The 19,792-nt window shown below is 38.8% G+C and overlaps 1 protein-coding gene and 1 pseudogene across 1 annotated transcript in view; both read left to right on the plus strand.

The window, feature by feature from the left end:
- Positions 1 to 19,792, plus strand: part of LOC129076788 (tRNA-uridine aminocarboxypropyltransferase 2-like) — a gene marked incomplete at its 3' end in the record, with an annotated part of 105,806 nt that overhangs the window by 16,230 nt on the left and 69,784 nt on the right. The window lies entirely within an intron of this gene.
- LOC129076758 (BAG family molecular chaperone regulator 4-like) lies at positions 272 to 1,581 on the plus strand (annotated as a pseudogene).

Genomic DNA, 19,792 nt, shown 5'->3' on the forward strand with positions numbered 1-19,792 from the left:
ATGGACCTGGAAGCTCATTTTGATAAATCATGTGGAAAGTCTTTATTCATTCAGTCATTATTTATTTAGTAACCAATATCCAGTAAGTACACAATTTGGTTATAGAAAAATAAACAAGAAATTTTTTCCCTAGAATTTATAGTGAGTTGACTGTGAGAGAAAAACATACCTAAATAACTAGTATTTAAGATAAATTATGAAAATATAAAACATGAGTTTGCAGAGGAAAGAGTGATCAACTATATTTTCTATTAAGCAAGATGTTTGCTGGATGTCGGCCTTAAGGTATTCGGGCTACAGCCCCAGTGACAGTCTGTCTTATGGCTGCTACTATGGGCCTGGGGTTGGAGGTGTGCCTGTGCACCCACTTCCACCTTTATACCTTCCTCACCCTGAACCTCCCCACCGTCCCATTTCCTGAAGCATGTGGGAGGCGGTCCGGCTAAGACCACCTGGCTGGGAGAAGGTAGAGGTGGTGATGGCTACTACCCATTTGGAGGCACCTGGATGGAGCAGGGTCAAGCTGGAGCAGGCCACCAGGAGCAGCCACCATATCTTAGCTATAATTCTAACTACTGGAATTCTCCTGCTTGATCTAGGACTCCTTACTCAAGTATATATCCTGTAAGACTGGAAATACAATACAAGGCCAGAGTTTGAATCTTACATAGAGCATATGGCCCACCATATCCCACTGTCCCTGGGACAAATACTGCCTCATACTTTGGGGCTTATTATACACCTGGATATTTTCAGACCAATTACTCCACAGAGGTTCCAAGCACCTACTGTTCACCTGGCGACAGCCCAACCCCAGTCTCTCATTGGATGTATCCTTAGCAGGACTGCCAGGCTGAAGTACCTCGTCTTAGAGGGCAGGTTACAGGATATCCTGCTTCACAGGGCCATCTATATGACCCTAAGAGGACTCATGGGCTTCTTCTGGCGCTTATGAAATGGGAACCTGTTACCCTTGGCTTTCAGCTGTGCCCTCAGCACCACCTAGAAATCTCTACATAATTGAAAGTATTTCACCATGGCCTAGCAGTGGCCCCTCAGCCACCTCCTTCACCACCGCCCCAGCAGCCCAAGGATTCCTCATACCCTTATAGCCAATCAGATCAGGGCATGAACCAGCACAACTTTCTTTCCAGTGTCCATCAGTAGGAGTCCTCGGGAACAATGAACAGTGATAATTCAGATCTTTTGGATTCCTGAGTTCAGTATAATGCTGAGCCTCAGCTGAACGCCACCAATCAATACCCTAGCAATCAAGAGCAGAGTTAATAATCTTCGTGAAGACAGTTAACCTTCAGATGAAGGTACTCCCCCAAGTATTAAAAGAATCATACAATGCTGAAGAAGGTCCAGCATCTTGAGCAAGAAGTAGAAGAGTTTGTAGGAAAAAAGACAGACAAAGCATACTGGCTTCTAGAAGAGATCCTAACCAAGGAATTTTTAGAACTCGATTCAGTTGAAACTGAGGGCCAGGACTCTGTCTGACAGGCCAGGAAAGAGACTGTTTGTAAAATTCAGTCCATATTGGAAAAATTGGGAAAAAAAGGATTATGAAAGGATTTAGAACAAAGGGGAAGTCTGTTACTAACTTGACCAAAACTCTTGATTTTGGTTAATTATCCTCTTTTTGAAATGCCTGTTGATGACAGGAAGCAATGCATTCCAACTTTCCTTTGGTTTAAAACTTGAAAAACAGGTAAAGAATTTGGAAAAACATTTTTGTTATGAGTTTTCAGTTTTCAGAGCAGTGAATGTAATAGGCAACTATGGAGTTATCAATATTGACAAACAGACTCACTCCTTAAGAAATTTATGGATCTCTACAAGCTGCTTCTTATCAGCAGGAGGGAAATACACTGTATGTAACAGGCTTATCGGAAACCTTCCAGATGAGACTGGATATAATCTGAGACAAACAGGCTCTGTTTTCTAAAACATCTGGATTACTTGTCACATTTTTGTACATTTTGATTGCTTTCAACATATCCATCGTGTAATTACAGTTTGGACTTGAGCTTTGTTGGACCTCTTGTTTTGTTATTCACAGTTTACAAATACAGTATTATTCTCCACTTCTTGGTACATTCTGTAGTAATATGTTTAATGTAATTATTCAAGAGACTATATTGCTAGCCAGGTGGTATGGCATTTCTGAATGAATTTATATCTTTTCACCATTTGAGTATATTGCAGTGTATTGTGAGTTCCTGAGGTAAATTGACTCCTTTTTTGTATAGATTATTAGGTTAGAGTTTTACCACTTCTACTTGTTATGTTAGTAGCAGAAGGCGATTTGAAAATAACATGGGCATAAGAATGCAAATGTTTGTGGGCATTTTTCTTTTTTGCTCTTTTATTGTATTTGGATAGAGATTTACTTTAAAATTTCCTTTCCCCGCCTTAATTATCTTTGCACTAGTGCTGCTTTCATATGGAGCATATGGAGCATAGGTAACAGATGAAAAATTAAATGCCACAGTGGGTAGAGATAATTAACTGTAAAGGTAATAAATATGACTATTTGAAAAAAAAGAAAGATGTTTGCTGTTTTTATATTTACATTTATATAGAAGAGGAGAAAGTAAATAATAGCAAAACAGTATAGCTGATTGCTTTACGATAAGCTCCTCAGTTGTTGATCTGTCACTTTTACACTGACTTTAGGGGCTTCATTTAGTTGCTGTTTATAGCCATCTCTCTGTACACAAGGTTTTTGTTTTCAAGCATCTGGTTCCTCTGAAGGCTTCTTTAAGTGTAGTAACACTTACTAAAATTTTTCTTAATTATAGCTCCTGTAGAAGAGACAAGTGTATCTCTAGGCCAGTGAACTCTAAATTATTTTGATTATATACTATAGTTGATTTTTTAAAACAGGATGTAATTCTAATAGGTATACTACATATTTATCTGTGATTATATACAGTTCTTATATATTAATACTTGATGTGCCTCATAAAACATACACAAAAATAGATATACAAAAGGAAGAGATAATATGAAATAAACTATTTAAAAGTGTCTTGCCCTGGCCAGTGTGGCTCAGTTGGTTGGAGCATTGTCCCATAACCAAAAGGTTGCAGGTTTAATACCCAGTCAGGGCACATACTTCAGTTGCAGGTTTGATCCCCAGCTTGGGTGCGTATGAGAGGCAACCAATTGATGTTTCTCTCTCTCTCTTACTCTCTTGCTAAAAGCAATGAAAAAAATGTCTTTGGTTGAGGATTAAAAAAATGTCTTGCTAATTGTGATGGAGTTATACTATCGTTATCCATTATTTTGAGGCATTAATATATCATTATGGTGAGGTTCATAATTGATAGTGAGGTGTGATTCTACAGTACCATTGACCTTTATAATTTCTACTTTTTAAAGTTATTGTCATATCTGATTAGATTTTTAATTCTAATGAAGAGTTTGAACTAGGATTAAGAAAGAAACAGCTCTGTCATGTACATGGTCATTGTGATTGTGTAATTTGACTTTCCTCAGTATAGATTCTTCGTGGGGTATATAGTTTCTTTGAGAGTGCCGTTGTTAACACTCCATGTTATGAAACTTCTCCTTTCCTGTCAGGATACCACATATCCTTATTCATTATCATCTAATATACCAACCCAAGGAGGGGGTGTTGATATTTTCTTTTGCATCCCAATGTGTCATTTTATTTAACCCACTTTGGAGATCACTGCTTTAGGCATGCTCTGGGGCACAGGTCTCTGAAGGTCTCACTAAAAATACTTATTCCCTTTATAGAGTTGCTTCCTTTCCTAAAATACGATTTTATGTTCTAAGCTTATCCATCTTCTATTCCTGAAGGCAGTTATAAAACAGAATAATATAGTGAGAAAAACATTTTGGGGGTTACTATTTTTAATTATATTTGAAGCAATCAGACAGAGAAGTTACCTATTTTTCTTCTTTTTATGAGGTGAAAGTTTACTATAATATTATATTAATTAAGAAGAGCAGTTTCTTTTTTTAATTTGTTATACTGAATATAGTTTCAGAAATGTAAAAACTAGTTTATTAAAGAGATTAAGTTTCTTTAAAATGACAGTAGAGGACACGATGGTATTTAGTTTTTCAAAGCTTGTTTTGAAATTACCAAATTAGCATTTTTATGTATAATGGAGTGTCTCTATTCAACTTAATGAAGACATGAAATTCTTTGTTCTTTGCTTTTTCACTCTGTTGGGACTATAAAATTTTGTTGAGTATTTGGAAATGAGGTACACTATTTTTCTGTGTTCTACGCTTGCTTTTATTTTTAGTGGGTAAAAGAAATCCTTTTAAAATAGTAATTCTTACAAATCCATTCACTAATCCTTACAGTTTGTCTATGTGAGATTTTCACTAGAGAGCATTATGTTAAGTGAAATAAGCCAGGGGGCGAAAGACAAATACCATATGATCTCACCTATAAGCAGAACCTAACCAACAAAACAAAGATGCAAGGAAAATAAGATCAGCAACACTGAAAGAAAAAGAAACCAACAGAGACAAGAGGGAAGGAGGAGGGGTGGGTAGGGGAAAAGGAAGGGAAGGGGCAAGTCAAGGAACATATAGCAAGGACTCATGGACAAAACCGAAGTGGGGAAGGATTGAAGGAGGGAAAAGGGGGGAGGGGCAGGGGAAAGTGGTGGGGGGAAGGCAGAGACAAATGTATTTGGAAAAATACATAAATTAATTAAAAAAAAAAAAAAGAACTGGAGAGTATTTGAAGGGAAACCAAAGCCCAGAATATTGAGAATTGTTTGTTTTCTGAATCATAATGTAATATTCATCCTTTCATTAATTCATTAAACAAATTCATATTAAAAAAATAAAGTTTAAAATATGTTTATTGATTTTAGAGAAGAAAGGAAAGGCAGGGAGAGAGAGAGACAGTCAGACAGACAGATAGAGGTGTGAGAGAGAAACATCTGTTGGTTGCCTCACATATGTGCCCTGACTGGGGAGTGAACCTGCAACCTAGTTATGTGTCCTGACTAGGAGTTGAACCCCCAACCTTTTGGAGTATGAGAAGACGCTTCAACAACTGAGCAACATCAGCAAGGGTGTGAGATTTTCTTAATTAAAATTAGTATTATGAGAAAAATAGTTTTCAGTGAATATTATGTAAGAAATTTAATTAAATTTTTGAAAAATGTTTTTTGTAGGTTCGAGCATTTCTAGTCATATGCCAGCTATAATTTCATTTGCCTACAGGATGTCAGAGATGGCATGCTAAGAGTGACAGATTACCCTTGTGTTACAACATTCACTTCAGAAGCCAGCCTATCTTAGTTTGACAAGAATCCTACATATTTATTCCTATAATCATTAATGAGAAAAGAAAAGAAACTTATAAAATTCCCTCAGGGAAATTATTTGAAAATTTTATTTATATTTTAAGAATATAATTGGGCTGTGTATATTTTAAAGAAGATAAACCACAGTGATGGAAAACAGTATGTACAATGCATTTCCAATTTATTATATATGTGGAAGAGGGAAAAAGCTCAGCTCTTTGGTCATGTTTTTATATAGTAGCTGAAAAATGATAGTCATAAATGATTACAATTTTATAATATTTGTTTACAATTCATGCAGCAGTTATTTCCCAGAACTTTCTTAGTGCTTTGTTACTAGTTTTATGAAGGAGGAAATTGGAAGACTTGTGACATGCTCAAGATCATATAGCAAGCCAATGACATTGCCAGTGATATATCTTAGTACGTTATTCCCCAAACCTATACCCAATTTTTCTTTTTTAGATCTATACAAATTCTAGAAGTAGTTTGATTTTTAAAAAAATGATTGTTCATTCTTTATAAATAATGTTTTGATATATAGTTTTTTTTTGGGGAAAAAAACTGGGTTTTTTTTTCCCCTTCTGTTAACCATAATAGTTCAAAGGAAGGAAGGAATTTTCTGGCACATTGAGAACAAATAAGCTCCATGAAGTAGGAATCTTTGTTTTATTGTCCTATGTGCTTAGTATCTGGCACATAGCTAGGTGTACAGTAAATATCTGAATAAAAATTTGCTGAATTTATAAATTATTTAATCCATTATCAATTTGAAGTGTTTAAATCTTTAGGAGTTAAGTTTGGATGTAAGAAGAAATTTTGTTCTTTGGAAAAAGACTTTAGAATGAGAAGAGCAATTATTGTACACTTATCCACTAGTTTGTTAAGAGGAGGTGTAACATTTGAACAGCTAATCACCAGCATAGTGTATGCAGACCACTGTGGGAGAGGAATGTATGAGGAAACTTGCTCTTAAAGTACAAACAAATAAGCACAAGTTCATATTGTAAAGTAATTTGCTAAATATAAAATTGATAAGTTGTAATGCAAAATGTTTTAAAGAGCTATAGTTTTATTAGTTTGAGGTAAAGTAATTAGACTTAGGTTAATAAAGGAGACATGCTTTATAAATAGGCAATGATGTTTTATGAGCATGTCAAAGCATAAGCTAAAACAGTTTTAGCTTAAATCACGGTTACAGTGTTTACACATAAAGTGCTTAGCTGTTTTTTTACTAGTAAATATTTTTGCCTTTTCAGGTGTTGCTTACTAGAATGATCACAAATTATAACAAAGGAAGACCTGAGACTAAATTTCATTTATAATAGAAACTGCTTAAGAATTAGAGAGGAAGTGAAGGAGAGATCAACATTTGATATGTAAGAAAATGAAGGGGTAGGATAAGAAATTATGTAGGAGGAGAAGGCATTCAGGTATTTCTTCATGTATTTAGCAGTATTTATTGATAGCTTACTATGCTAGAGGCTGGGATATAAAAGTGAAAAAAGTAGGCCAAGTTCTTACCCTCATGTGTGTTACATTGTAGGAAGGAAACTCACGCTGAGATAACATAATGTCAAATTGTGATAAAAATGCTCCTCTCTTACTAATTAGGTTGAGCATTCTTTTCCCATTGCATTTTACATTTTTTTAAATAAGTTTTATTAAAATGTGATTCATACACCATGGCATTTATCCTTTTAAAGTGTATAATTCAGAGGTTTTTTGTTTTATTGACCAAGTTTTAACAGGATTCTCTTTGAGTGTCTCTTCCAGATCTTTCTCTGAAAGCTGCCTTTTTCTTTTGACCTCCTGCTCATTAGACTCCACTAATTACCAGATTACTGTTCTGTGTTTTGGTGTGGTACCCTAGGGCATAAATTGCTCAGTAGTCTGATATTAAATTCTGGTAGGGGTAGTTTTTGTGGCTACTCTTTGAGGTTTGTTCTGATTGCAGGTGTGCTCTTCTTAGTTATTTCTGTTTTTTTCCTGATGAACTAGCTGGCTTATGATTTAGCTTGTTGCTCTTAATGAAGAGGAGTTATTGTTTTTAAGGCACCCTTAGTGTTGAACTTCCTCACACTCTGTTTCATATAAAGTGAGTTACTTGGGAGAGCTTCAGAGCTCTTACCTGTCCTTCAGGGTAAAATCTCTGAGCACCGTTCTGGGCATAGGACTGGGCAGTAGCCTCTGACTTGCTGCTTCTGGTATCCTGTGAAAAAAATCCAGTGAGGACAGTGGGGCCCCAGCAATCTCAGCCTACTACACTGGTAAAGATTCTGTTTTATAGGTGGAGACTGGGTGGAGGACTGGAGCCTCTGATCTCTTAGCCACACTCACCAGGAATTTAGCCTGTTTAATTTGGAGTTGAAGGGATGAGAAATGTTGATGACTTACCTTTCTCTGTGACATGCAGTAAGCCTTGATTAAGAGCTGAAAGGGAGCTCCATTCACTTGGCCACAGCTACCTGGGATGGAGCTTCTGTCAACCTGAGCTGGGGAAAGGTAGGAAATGGGTTATGGCTCAAATGCCATAAACTGTCCCAATATCAAATTTTAGTAGATATCCTTGAATAATATTTCTTTACTCAAATATGCTGTTAGGACAATTTCCAGACTTTGAATGGTTGTTTTTTTAAAAATAGGTTTTGTCAGTTTTGCTTGTATCATTGGAAGTGGAACTCTCCAAATCACTTAATTCTAAATATTCCTAAAGTTCAAAGATGTCTTCTCAGTAAGGAAATTACCATCCCAGGCAACTGAGTGTTTTGGGTTTTTTTTTCTTACTTTTCTGAGCAGAGGTTTTGATCAGACATGAAACCCAGAGCTACCAATATCAGAGCAGTCTTTGCACTGCTCTTAACTCATACTAAAGACTTTATAATCACCATATATATCATGAGCTAAAGATGTTATTTTCAAGGTTTATTTACCTGGTTTTTTGCTACACACTGAAATCTGCAGCTTCCTGCCAGCATGTGTACTTGATTGGATTTTGCATTTCTTTGGCTCTTTTGATATGTGATGTTTCCTGCATAGGACATTTGATATTTTTGCATTCTTTCATATTATTAGAATCATATAATTTACAGGTATTTAATTTGATATTAAATTAAATTCTGAACTTTTAAATGGCTTCATCTGTTCTGAAATTACATTTTATAAAATAATTTTACTGACATCTATGCATTTCAGTCATATACAGAGTTTCATATAAAAGTCAGAAACAGAATTTTAGAAGTTGAATGTGCCTCATTTTTTAATTGTATTTAATGAAGAATTCTTTCCAATTTTCACCCTTGGTATGTTTGTCAATATACCTAGTTCAGTTGATCACTCTCTCATCCTTTCTGTGTTTACTTTATTTGTGACCACTGAATGACACCCTTCCTTAAAATCTGCTCACATCCCTGAAAGGGAATCCAGGGTAGGGCAGAGTGATCATACCAAATCATTTCATATGTGACTAGAAAGAAGTATATTGGTTTTCCTTGGGTTAATCATCCATTTTAGTTTCGATGGTGGAGAGGGGAGTGGGGTCTTGTTTTAAAATACATTTATACCTCTGCCTAAAATTGTCATGCAGATAATTTCTTCAGCAGGAGCAAAGGTTTGACAGTTTCTTATAGAATGAGGTGGTAGCTATAATCAAACCAAATTACAAACACTTACTAATATAGGTATATCTTACCTCAGGCTATAACTTTGCATAAGCAAAGCTACAGAAGGAGTAGATAGTGATCAGTTTTGTAGTAGTTAGTATACTGTTGGGAATTCCCTTTTATGTAATATTCACTTGTATACTATTGTAATGTCATATAACATCTCTGTAATAGTGATCTGTTGTGAAAATTTACTTCCGTGATATACTGTGTCTGGCTGCATGATGAATTTCATATTCTAATTGCACATATCAAATGTAGGATTTAATGGTAAAATATACATGTATGTTCCTATAGTTTTGGGAAGGACACACAAGAAACTAGTCATTGATTGCCCCAAGAGACAAGAATACCATAGGCTGGAGGACTCACAGGAGAAGTATACCCTTTTATTCCATCTGAATTTTGTAATGACTGTAAATGTCACTGAAACAGTAGTAAAGCATTAAACAATGGCACAAGTGAAAATAGATTACACTCTGTGGATATAAGTCTTGCCAAATATAATTTGGGGGCTGCTGTTTGGGTTTCTTCTCACAATTAGTAAGCTCTCCATGTTGGCTGATGGCTAAATTTAATTAGAACACTCTTGTAGGTGGTAAAAATTCTGTTCTGATATTTTATCATCATATTGTTCCTTCTAACTTCAGATGATTTAGAAAAGTTGCTGGGTTTCTCTTTAACATGAGATCCGTTCTTGATTTAGAATACAAGTTAGCAGAAGTGTTGCTTCATGAATAAAAAGACTGGTGGTGACTTATGAGCATTCTTTTACTACAAATAACTAAGACAAGATTTTTTGAGGTACTTTGATATATATATAGATGGTAAAAAATTTACTTGAAGCTTTTTTCAAAGTCTTGTATCTAAATTCTGAGTGATTAAATTCATTTTTGGCATTTCATTTTAAAAGAATGCCTTCAGCAAATCTCTTTATAAAATGAGGTTGGATTATGTTCAAGTTTTAGGTAATTGTCATAGCATTGTATTCTAAACATTTACAGTTGTTATTTTTTCTTTCCTTTTCTGTTTTGCTGTTTGTGTATTTTGTTTTTTATTTTTTCTTTATTTTCCCTTCTCTTTATTTATTTATTACTTTAATTGACTTTTTAAAAATTTATAAATCATGTTTATTCTATTACAGTTGTCTCAATTTTTACCCCTTTGCGCTCCTCCACCTATCCCACCCCTACCCCCGGCTCTCACAGTTAGTTCCCACTCTGCTGTCCACGTCCATGGGTCATTTGTACATGTTCTTTGTCTAGTCCCTTTCCCTTCTTTCCACCATTGTTCTCTTTCTCCATCCCCTCTGGTCACTTTCAGTCTGCTCCATGTTTCCGTGCCTGTGGTTTATTCTGTTCGTTAGTTTATTTTGTTGAATAGAGGCCCCTTATAGGTGAGATTATATGGTATTTGTCCTTCTTCAACTGGCTTATTTCACTTAGCTTAATATTCTCCAGTTCCATCCATATTGTCACAAAAGGTAGGAGTTCCATCTCTCTCTCTTCTTTCTTTCTTAAATGCAGATTGATTTTATTAATTTTTTTAGATGTCAAAGTTAATTATAAAATATTAAAAATTTAAAACCATTATAAAGTCTCAGCAATTAAACCAACATGACATCAGCACAGAAATAATCAAGTAGATCAATGAAATATAATGAGCATTCTCAAGACAAACATATATATCTAACAATATAATATATGATTAAGTTGATATTTCAAATCAATGGGTAAAATAAGGCTTATTCAACAAATAAGGTGCATGGACCACTACTACTTGAAATAAAACAAATATAGAGCCCTGTTTCACACATTATACAAGAAATATTCAGGTGAGTTAAAAGTCAATATGTAGAATATAAGGAGTTTTAGAAGAAAATAGAACTAATATTTTTCATGACCTGAAGTAAAATATTCAATCCCAGAAGTTATAAAGTAAATATTGACAATATGACTATATTAAACATTTAAGTATATAGTAATATACATATAAAAAAGGTTAAAGGACAAGGAATAGAATAGAAAAGTATTTGCAGCACATCTAAAAACATGGTTAATAGGGTTTTTTTCCTTTTTAGGGAAAAAAGTTCTACAACCTTTAATCAATAAATGGATAAAGAATAACAAGAAGTCATTTAAAGCTTTTTTTTAAATAATAGAAATAGGCAAGAAATATACTAAAAGAGGTTTAGTGTCAACAAATAGTAAAGTAACAATTAAAATAACATCATTGTCACAATCAGATTAATGAGTATTAAAAATATTGGTAATATCAAGTATTAGGAACTCTGAAAGGAACTGGGTATTGATAGAAACTTTTTCTTCATCTTAAAGCAGTCCCTTTAGCATATTTTGCTGTGCTCATTTGGTGGAGGTGTATTCTTTTACCGTCTTTTGTCTAGAAACTCCTTATTTTGCCTTCCATTGTAATTGAGAACCTTGCTGGGTAGAGCAGTCTTGGTTGCAGACCTTTGCTTTTCATGACTTGGAATATTTCTTGCCATTTCCTTCTGGCTTGCAGGGTTTCTGTTGAGAAGTCAGCGGATAGCCTTATTGGGGCTCCCTTATATATTACTACCTGTTTCTCCCTTGCTTGCTTTAGGATTCTCTGTCTTTGATATTTGCCATTTTACTGATGATATGTCTTGGAGTGGGCCTCATTGGGTTCCTCTTGAATGAGACCCTCTGTGCTTCCTGGATGTGTGACTTTTTCTCTCCTTCAATTAGGGAAGTTTTCTATCATGAATTTTTCAAACAGATTCTCTATCCCTTCCTCATCCTCTTCTCATTCTGGTATCCCTATTATAGGGATATTATTACGTTTCATGTTGTCCTGCATTTCCCTCAATACCTCTCTTCATTCTTTTTCAGTCTTTTTTCATTTTCTTGCTCTTTCTGGGAGCTTTTTTCTACCTTATCCTCCAGCTCGCTGATTCTGTCCTTGGCTTCATTGAGCCTGCTTTTGATTCCTTGTACTGCGTTCTTAATTCAGAAATTGTATTCTTCATTTCCTCTTGTCTCTTATGGATAGTTTCTATGTCCTTTTTCATTCTGATATAGTTTGCAGTACGTTCCTCATAGTTTCCCTGCAGTTTTTGGTAATTCTCTCTGAGCTCACTGAGCTCATTGAGCTTCCTTAGAACCGTAGTTTGTAACTCAATATGTGATAGTTTACTTGCCTCTATTTCATTTAGTTCTCTTTCTGGTGATTGCTCCTTTCACTTTGAGTGGGGCGTATTTCTTTGTCTTCCCATTATTTGTGAGACTCTTCTCTTTTGCTTCTTTTTCTTAAGTTGATCTGTCCTTTTTTTTCCCCTTTATTTATTCATTTTTAAATACATTTGTCTCTGCCTCCCCCCTACCACTTTCCCTTGCCCCCTCCCTCCTTCCCTCCCTCAGCTCTTCCCCTTTGGTATTGACCATGAGTTTTTGCTATATGTTCCTTGACTTTCCCCTTCCCTTCCCTTTCCCTGCCCGCCCCTCCCTCCCTCCCTCTTGTCTCTGTTGATTTCTTTTCCTTTCAGTGTTGCTGGTCATATTTTCCTTGCATCTTTGTATTGTTGGTTAGGTTCCACTTATAGGTGAGATCATATGGTATTTGTCTTTCGCCCCCTGGCTTATTTTGCTTAGCATAATGCTCTCCAGTTCCATCCATGCTGTCGCGAAGTTTAGTACTTTTTTCCTTTCTGCTGCGTAGTATTCCATTGTGTATATGTACCATAATTTTTTGATCCAATCATCTACTGATGGACACTTAGGTTGCTTCCAACACTTGGCTATTGTCAATTGTGCTGCTATGAACATTGGGGTGCATAGGTTCTTTTGTATTGGCGTTTTGGTGTTCTTAGGGTATACTTCCAGCAGGGGAATCCCTGGATCAAAAGGCAGTTCCATTTACAGCTTTTTGAGGAAACTCCACACCGCCTTCCACAGTGGCTGCACCAGTCTGCATTCCCACCAACAGTGGACTAGGGTTCCCTTTTCTCCACAGCCTCGCAAGCACCTGTTGTTTGTGGATCTGTTTATGATGACCATTCTGACCGGTGTGAGGTGGTACCTCATGATGGTTTTTATCTGCATTTCTCTGATGGCTAGTGATGCTGAGCATCCTTTCAAATGCCCCTGGGCCCTCTGTATCTCCTCCTTGGAAAAGCATCTGTCCAGGTCCTTTACCCATTTTTTGATGGGATCGATTGTCTTCTTGGAGTGGAGTCGAGTGAGTTCTTTATATATCTTGGAGATCAAACCTCTATCTGATGTATCATTAGCGAATATATTTTCCCATAGGGTTGGCTCCCTTTTCATTTTGCTGATGTTTTCTTTAGCCGTGCAGAAGCTTCTTATTTTGATGAGGTCCCACTTGTTTATTCTTTCCTTTATGTCCCTTGCTTTAGGGGACATATCAGTGAAAAAATTGCTGCATGGGATATCTGAGAGTTTCCTGCCAATGTTCTCCTTTAGGACTTTTATGGTGTTTGGACTTATATTTAAGTCTTTTATCCATCTTGAGTTTATTTTTGTGTATGGTGTCAGCTGATGATCCAATTTCAATTTTTTGCATGTAGCCGTCCAGCTCTCCCAACACTATTTGTTGAAGAGGCTATTATTTCTCCATTTTATGCTTCTGCCCCCTTTGTCAAATATTAGATGTCCGTAGAGACCTTGGCTTATTTCTGGTCTTTCTATTCTGTTCCACTGGTCTATGGGTCTGTTCTTGTGCCAGTACCAGATTGTTTTGAGTATAGTGGCTTTGTAGTAGAGTTTGATGTCCAGTATTGTGATCCCTCCTACTTTGTGTTTCTTTCTCAAAATTGCTGCAGCTATTCGGGGTCGTTTATGGTTCCATATAAATTTTGAAATGTCTGATCTATTTCTGTGAAATACGTCATTGGTATCTTAATAGGGATTGTGTTGAGTCTATGAATTGCATTGGGTAGTATGGACATTTTGATGATATTAATTCTTCCAATCCATGAGCACAGTATATGCTTCCATTTATTTGTGTCTTCCTTAATTTCTTTTTTCAATGTTATATAGTTTTCTGCATACAGGTCTTTTACGTCTTTGGTTAAATTTATGCCTTGGTACTTTATTTTTCTTTTTGGTATATTAAATGGTATTTTTTCTCTGATTCTTCTTCTTCTATTGCATTGCTGGTGTACAAAAATGCCTTTGATTTCTGAATGTTGACTTTGTATGCTGCTGTTTTGCCAAATTCACTAATTAGGTTGAGGAGTTTTTTGGTAGAGCTACAGGGTTCTCTATGTACACTATCATGTCATCTGCAAACAATGATACCTTTACTTCCTCCTTTCCTATTTGGATGCCTTTTATTTCTTTCTCTTGTCTGACCACTGTGGCTAGGACTTCCAATACGATGTTGAAAAGAAGCGGTGAGAGCAGACATCCTTGTCGTGTTCCTGATCTTAGTGGGAAAGCTTTCAGTTTTTGCCCGTTGAGTATGATGTTGGCTGTAGGTTTTTCATATATGGCCTTTATTACGTTGAGAAATGCCCCATTTATTCCCATTTTGCTGAGTGTTTTGATAAAAAATGGGTGCTGTACCTTATCAAATGCTCTTTCTGCATCTGTCGAGATGATCATGTGGTTTTTGTCTTTGCTTTTATTTATGTGATGTATCACGTCTAATGATTTGCGTATATTGAACCATCCCTGCATGCCTGGGATGACTCCCACTTGATCGTGGTGGATAATCTTTTGAATGTATTGCTGGATGCGGTTTGCCAATATTTTGTTGAGGATTTTAGCATCTGTGTTCATCAGCGAAATTGGCCTGTAGTTTTCTTTCTTTGTAGGGTCTTTATCTGGTTTTGGCATCAGGTTGATGCTGGCCTCAGAGAAAGAGTCTGGGAGTCTTCCCTCCTCTTGGATTTTTTGGAATAGTCTGAGAAGGACAGGGGTTAGCTCTTCCTTAAATGTTTTGTAAAATTCTCCTGTGAAACTGTCCGGCCCTGGGCTTTTGTGTGCTGGGAGTTTTGTGATGACTGCTTCAATTTCCCCAGCTGTTATTGGTCTGTTCAAGCTTTCTGTTTCTTCCTCCTTCAGTGTTGGAAGATTATACTTTCCTAAAAATTTGTCCATTTCATCTAGATTTTCAAATTTCTTGGCATAGAATTGTTCATAATAGTTTCTGATGATCATTTGTATTTCTGTGGTATCAGTTGTTATTTCTCCTCTTTCATTTCTGATATTATTAATTTGGGTCCTCTCCCTTTTTTTCTTCATGAATATCCTTAAAGGCTTATCAATTTTATTTATCTTTTCAAAGAACCAGCTTCTGGATTGGTTGATCCTTTGAATTGTCCTTCTGTCTCTATGTCATTCAGTTATACTCTAATCTGGACTATTTCCTTCCTTCTACTTGCTCTGGGATTTATTTGTTGTTGTTTCTCCAGTTCTTGAAGTTGTAGTGTTAGGTCTTTTATTTGAAATGTTTCTATCTTTTTTAGGTAAGCCTGTATTGCTATGAACTTCCCTCTCAGGACCACCTTTGCCGTGTCCCATAGGTTTTGGACTGTTGTCTGTTCATTTTCATGTCTTTCCAGAAATGTTTTGATATCTTCTCTTATCTCATTATTGACCCATTCATTGTTTAATAGTGTACTGTTCAGTCTCCATGAGTTTGCAAGTTTTTGAAGTTTCTCTTTGAGGTTGATTTCGAGTTTCAAGGCCTTGTGGTCCTAGAAAAAGTTTGGTATTATTTCAATTTTCCTGAATTTGCTGAGGCTTGCTTTGTCTCTTATCATGTGGTCTATCTTTGAAAAATTGCCATGAGCATTTGAAAAGAATGTGTATTTTTCTTCTTTGGGATGTAAGGTTCTATATATGTCAGTTAAGTCTCTTTGATTCAGTGTGTCATTCAGCGCCGCAATATGTTTATTAATGTTTTGTTTGGAAGATCTGTCCATTTTTGACAGTGGGGTGTTGAAATCCCGTACTATCAGTGTGTTGCTGTCTATATCTTTTTTGAAGTCATCTCACAATTTCCTTATAAACTTGGGGGCTCCTGTATTGGGAGCATATAAGTTTACAATGTTGATGTCTTCTTGATAGATTCTTCCTTTAAGTATTATAACGTGCCCTTTTGGGTCTCTTTTTATGGCCTTTGTTTTGAAATCTACTTTGTCTGATACAAGTATGGCAACCCCGGCCTTTTTCTCATGCCCATTTGCTTGGAATATTTTTTTTCATCCTTTTACTTTCAATCTGTGTAGGTCTCTTGCTCTGAGGTGGGTCTCTTGTAGGCAGCATATGTGTGGGTCACGTTTTCTTATCCTTTCAGCTACCCTGTGTCTTTTGATTGGGGCATTTAGTCCATTCACATTGAGAGATATTACTGATAAAAACTTACTCATCTTTTTTCTTTGTACCTGTGTTCCTCTCTCTCTCATTCTTTTCCTTCATCTGCTTAAAGAGGCCCCTTACCATATCTTGGAGTGCTGATTTGGTAGAGATGTATTCTTTTAGTCTTCTCTTGTCTGGAAAACTCCGTATTTCCCCTTCTATTTTAATGGAGAGCCTAGCTGGGTAGAGCAGCCTTGGCTGTAGGCCCTTGCTTTTCATGGCTTGGAATATTTGTTGCCATTCCCTTCTGGCTTGTAGTGTTTCTGTTGAGAAGTCAGCTCCTAGGCGTATCGGGGCCCCCTTGTATGTTACTTTCTCCTTCTCCCTTGCTGCCTGGAGGATTCTCTTTGTCTTTGACATTTGCCAATTTAATGATGATGTGTCTTGGAGTGGACCTCCTTGAGTCCCTCTTGAGTGGGGTCCTCTGTGCCTCCTGGATCCATGAAAGCCTTTCTCTCCTCAAATTAGTGAAATTTTCCATCATTACTTTTTCGAGGAGGTTCTCTATCCCTTGCTCCTCCTCTTCTCCTTCTGGGATCCTTATTATACGGATATTATTGCGTTTCAGGTTGTCCTGCATTTCCCTAAATGCCTCTTCATTCTTTTTGAGCCGTTTTTCCATTTCTTGTTCTTTCTGGGAGCTTCTTTCTACCTTGTCCTCTATCTCACTGATTCAATCCTCAGCTTCATCCAGCCTGCTTTGGATTTCTTCTACTGTCTTCTTCAATTCAGAAATGGTATTCTTCATATCCTCTTGTGTCTTCTTGATAGTTTCTATGTCCTTTTCCAGGCTGATATAGTTTGCTGTAAGATCCTGATAGTTTCTCTGCAGTTTCTCATAGTTAGCTTTGAGCTGGCTGAGCTCATTGAGCTTCCTTAGAACCATTGTTTTGAATTCAGTATCTGATAGTTCCCTTGCCTCTATTTCATTTAGCTCTCTCTGTGAGGAGTCCCCTTTTCCTCTCATTTGGGGGGAACTTCTTTTTCTTCCCATTTTTGTGAGAGTCTGTTAAGTAATTTTGTCCTTTACTTTGCTTTGTGGGCCTGCCTCTGATGATGTCAGTTCTTGACCCTATAGGATCTTGGGTTGTTTGTTTCAGCCTTCCAGGAGTCTAATGTCTGTGTCTGACTCCTGCTTGGAGCAGCTCTGTGACTCCTTCGGTCAAGGCTGGCTATTTTTTGGGATCTCTCTGCACTCTCATGCAGGCTCCTTGAGCGCACTTCCAGCGCGGCAGGATCCCTCGTCTGCCTGGGCTCGCATGTGCTTGCCCCAGACCAGCGGGTTTATTCGCGACCTCGCGTACTCCTCTGGCCCCCTGGCCGGCGAGCTCTGTGGCACCCGTCAGTTTAGGGTCTTCTCTTGTGTATTTTCTCCGCTTTTGGCTCTTTGATTGCGTTGCTTGCCCTCGCCAAATGGGGACCAGAAATGGGAGGAAGTCAGCTCCAGGACTCTCCGGTTAATCCTGTCTGTGGTCTCTCCTCCAGGGACTCTGGGCAGCTCTACTAATTTTGTGGGCCGTTCCGCAATCACGGGCCGGGCGGGTCAATTTACGCCTGCCCTTGCCCCTCTGTGCACTCCCTCGCAGGCCGTATTGGTGCTAATCTGTGGGAGGCCTTGCTGGCCGGTGCAAGCATTCGCCAGCCTGCGCGGGTTACATACACGCTCGCCAACCCTCCCCGGTCACTCGGCGCAAGTGTGCGCGCCTGCACTGAGTGTTTTGGGGGTGTCTATTGTGCTTTTCGGCTTTTGGCTCTTTGGGGGTGTGGCCTCTTCCCGCGCAATGGAGACTACGGCAAGGAGAAGGAGTCGGGACTCCCCAGCTCCTCCTTCCGTTCTTTCCCCAACGCCTCAGTTTCTAATATCTCCTCAGGGATCTCTGGGCACTTCTGTGACCCATTCGGCCAAGGATCCACCACCTGTGTGGACTGCGTTTCAATCGCAGGCAGTCTGGTTCCTGCGCGCCCCTCTTCTGCCTCTTTGGGGGTGCGCCTTTCCAGCTCACAATGGAGACTACGGAAAGGGGGAGGGTTTCGGGGCTTCCTGGTTCCTCCTCCCATTCTTTCCCCAATGCCTCCGTTTCCAGACTCTCCTCAGGGGCCTCCGGGCAGTTCCCTGACCCCTTCAGCCAAGGATCCACCCCCTGTGCAGACTGCGTTTCAATCGCAGGCAGTCTGGTTCATGCGCGCCCTGCTTCTGCCTCTTTGGGTCGCGCCTTTCCAGCCCACAATGGAGACCACAGAACAGGGAGGGAGTCGAGACTCCCCGGTTCCTCCTCCCATTCTTTCCCCAAAGCCTCCGTCTCCAGTCTCTCTTCAAGGCTCTCCCTACCAGTCTGCACTCAGCCCCGCAGCTCACAAGCTGTGTGCGGAGCGCACAAAAGGCAGGTTAATTGATTCCCTTTTGCCTGAGCGAGATGGTAGCTGCAGAGTGGGAGGTGCGTTATTACCCGGGCTCCACTGGCCGCTGTATCAGTTCTCTCCACAAAGTTTCCCTCACCAGTCTTTTCCCAGGCACCAGCCCACCCTGCTGCCGCCTCTACCCAGAAATCAAGGAGGGTGGCTGCCACTGCAACATTTGCGTTTTCCCTTTAAAGGTCTCTTTGCATCCCCAGCCACCTGTCTCTGGCAGAGAGCGCTCCTAAGGTTTTCGGGGTTGTGTTTTGTCTGTCATTTCTTGGCTTTAGCTGCTGTAGTTTAGGGGTTCCTGTTTATGATTCAGACCCCGTTCTTCTCGGGGGAAGCTAACTGGCCGTTTCAATGTCCCTCTGGTGCCAGTGCCCATGGGCACCCAGCCCACCCTCTCGAGCCTCCATCGCACTTCTCACCCGTTGGAATGTGTGAGAGTAGAATCCACTGTCCGCGACACCAAGGCTTCTCTCCCACTATCGGTCCACTGCTTTCCAGGTGATAACTCCCTTATTTAGTTGCAATTCCAGTTTGGTTTTGGGAGGAGGTCAGCGTGACTCCCATTCACTCCTCTGCCATCTTCTCTCCCCTTAAGTTGATGTGTCTTGATCTCCTGACTTTGTGGTGTGAACTTCTAGGATAGGAGACCGCTGTTTTTTCTGTCTGAATCTGCCTCTGATGATGTCAGATGTTGACCCTGTCTGACCTTAGTCTGTTTGAGACTTCCAGTAATCTACTGTTTATGGCTGTCTCCTTCAGCTGTTAATCTATTCACTCTGCACTCAGCAGGCTGTCTTAGACAGCTCAGGGTGGGGTGGAGTCCCTCCTGGGGGCAGGGTTATTGGGTTCACTAATGCTGCTGCTGTATGGGGGAAGAGTCTGCATTGGGATTCCGCCAGCTACTCTCTCCCTTCTCTCCCCAAAGCCTCTGTCCCCAGTCTTTCTTCAATTGTCACCAGATGTCTCTGCGCCCCATTTAGCCAGGCATCTACTGTCTGTTGCTGCCACTCTGCCCTCAGCAGGCAGCTTAGACAGCACAGGGTGGGGT

The sequence above is a fragment of the Pteronotus mesoamericanus genome, unplaced genomic scaffold (assembly GCF_021234165.1).
Source record: "Pteronotus mesoamericanus isolate MK-2021 breed Mesoamerican mustached bat unplaced genomic scaffold, CSHL_Meso_final contig_64, whole genome shotgun sequence".
In the NCBI taxonomy this organism is placed as follows: Eukaryota; Metazoa; Chordata; class Mammalia; order Chiroptera; family Mormoopidae; genus Pteronotus; species Pteronotus mesoamericanus.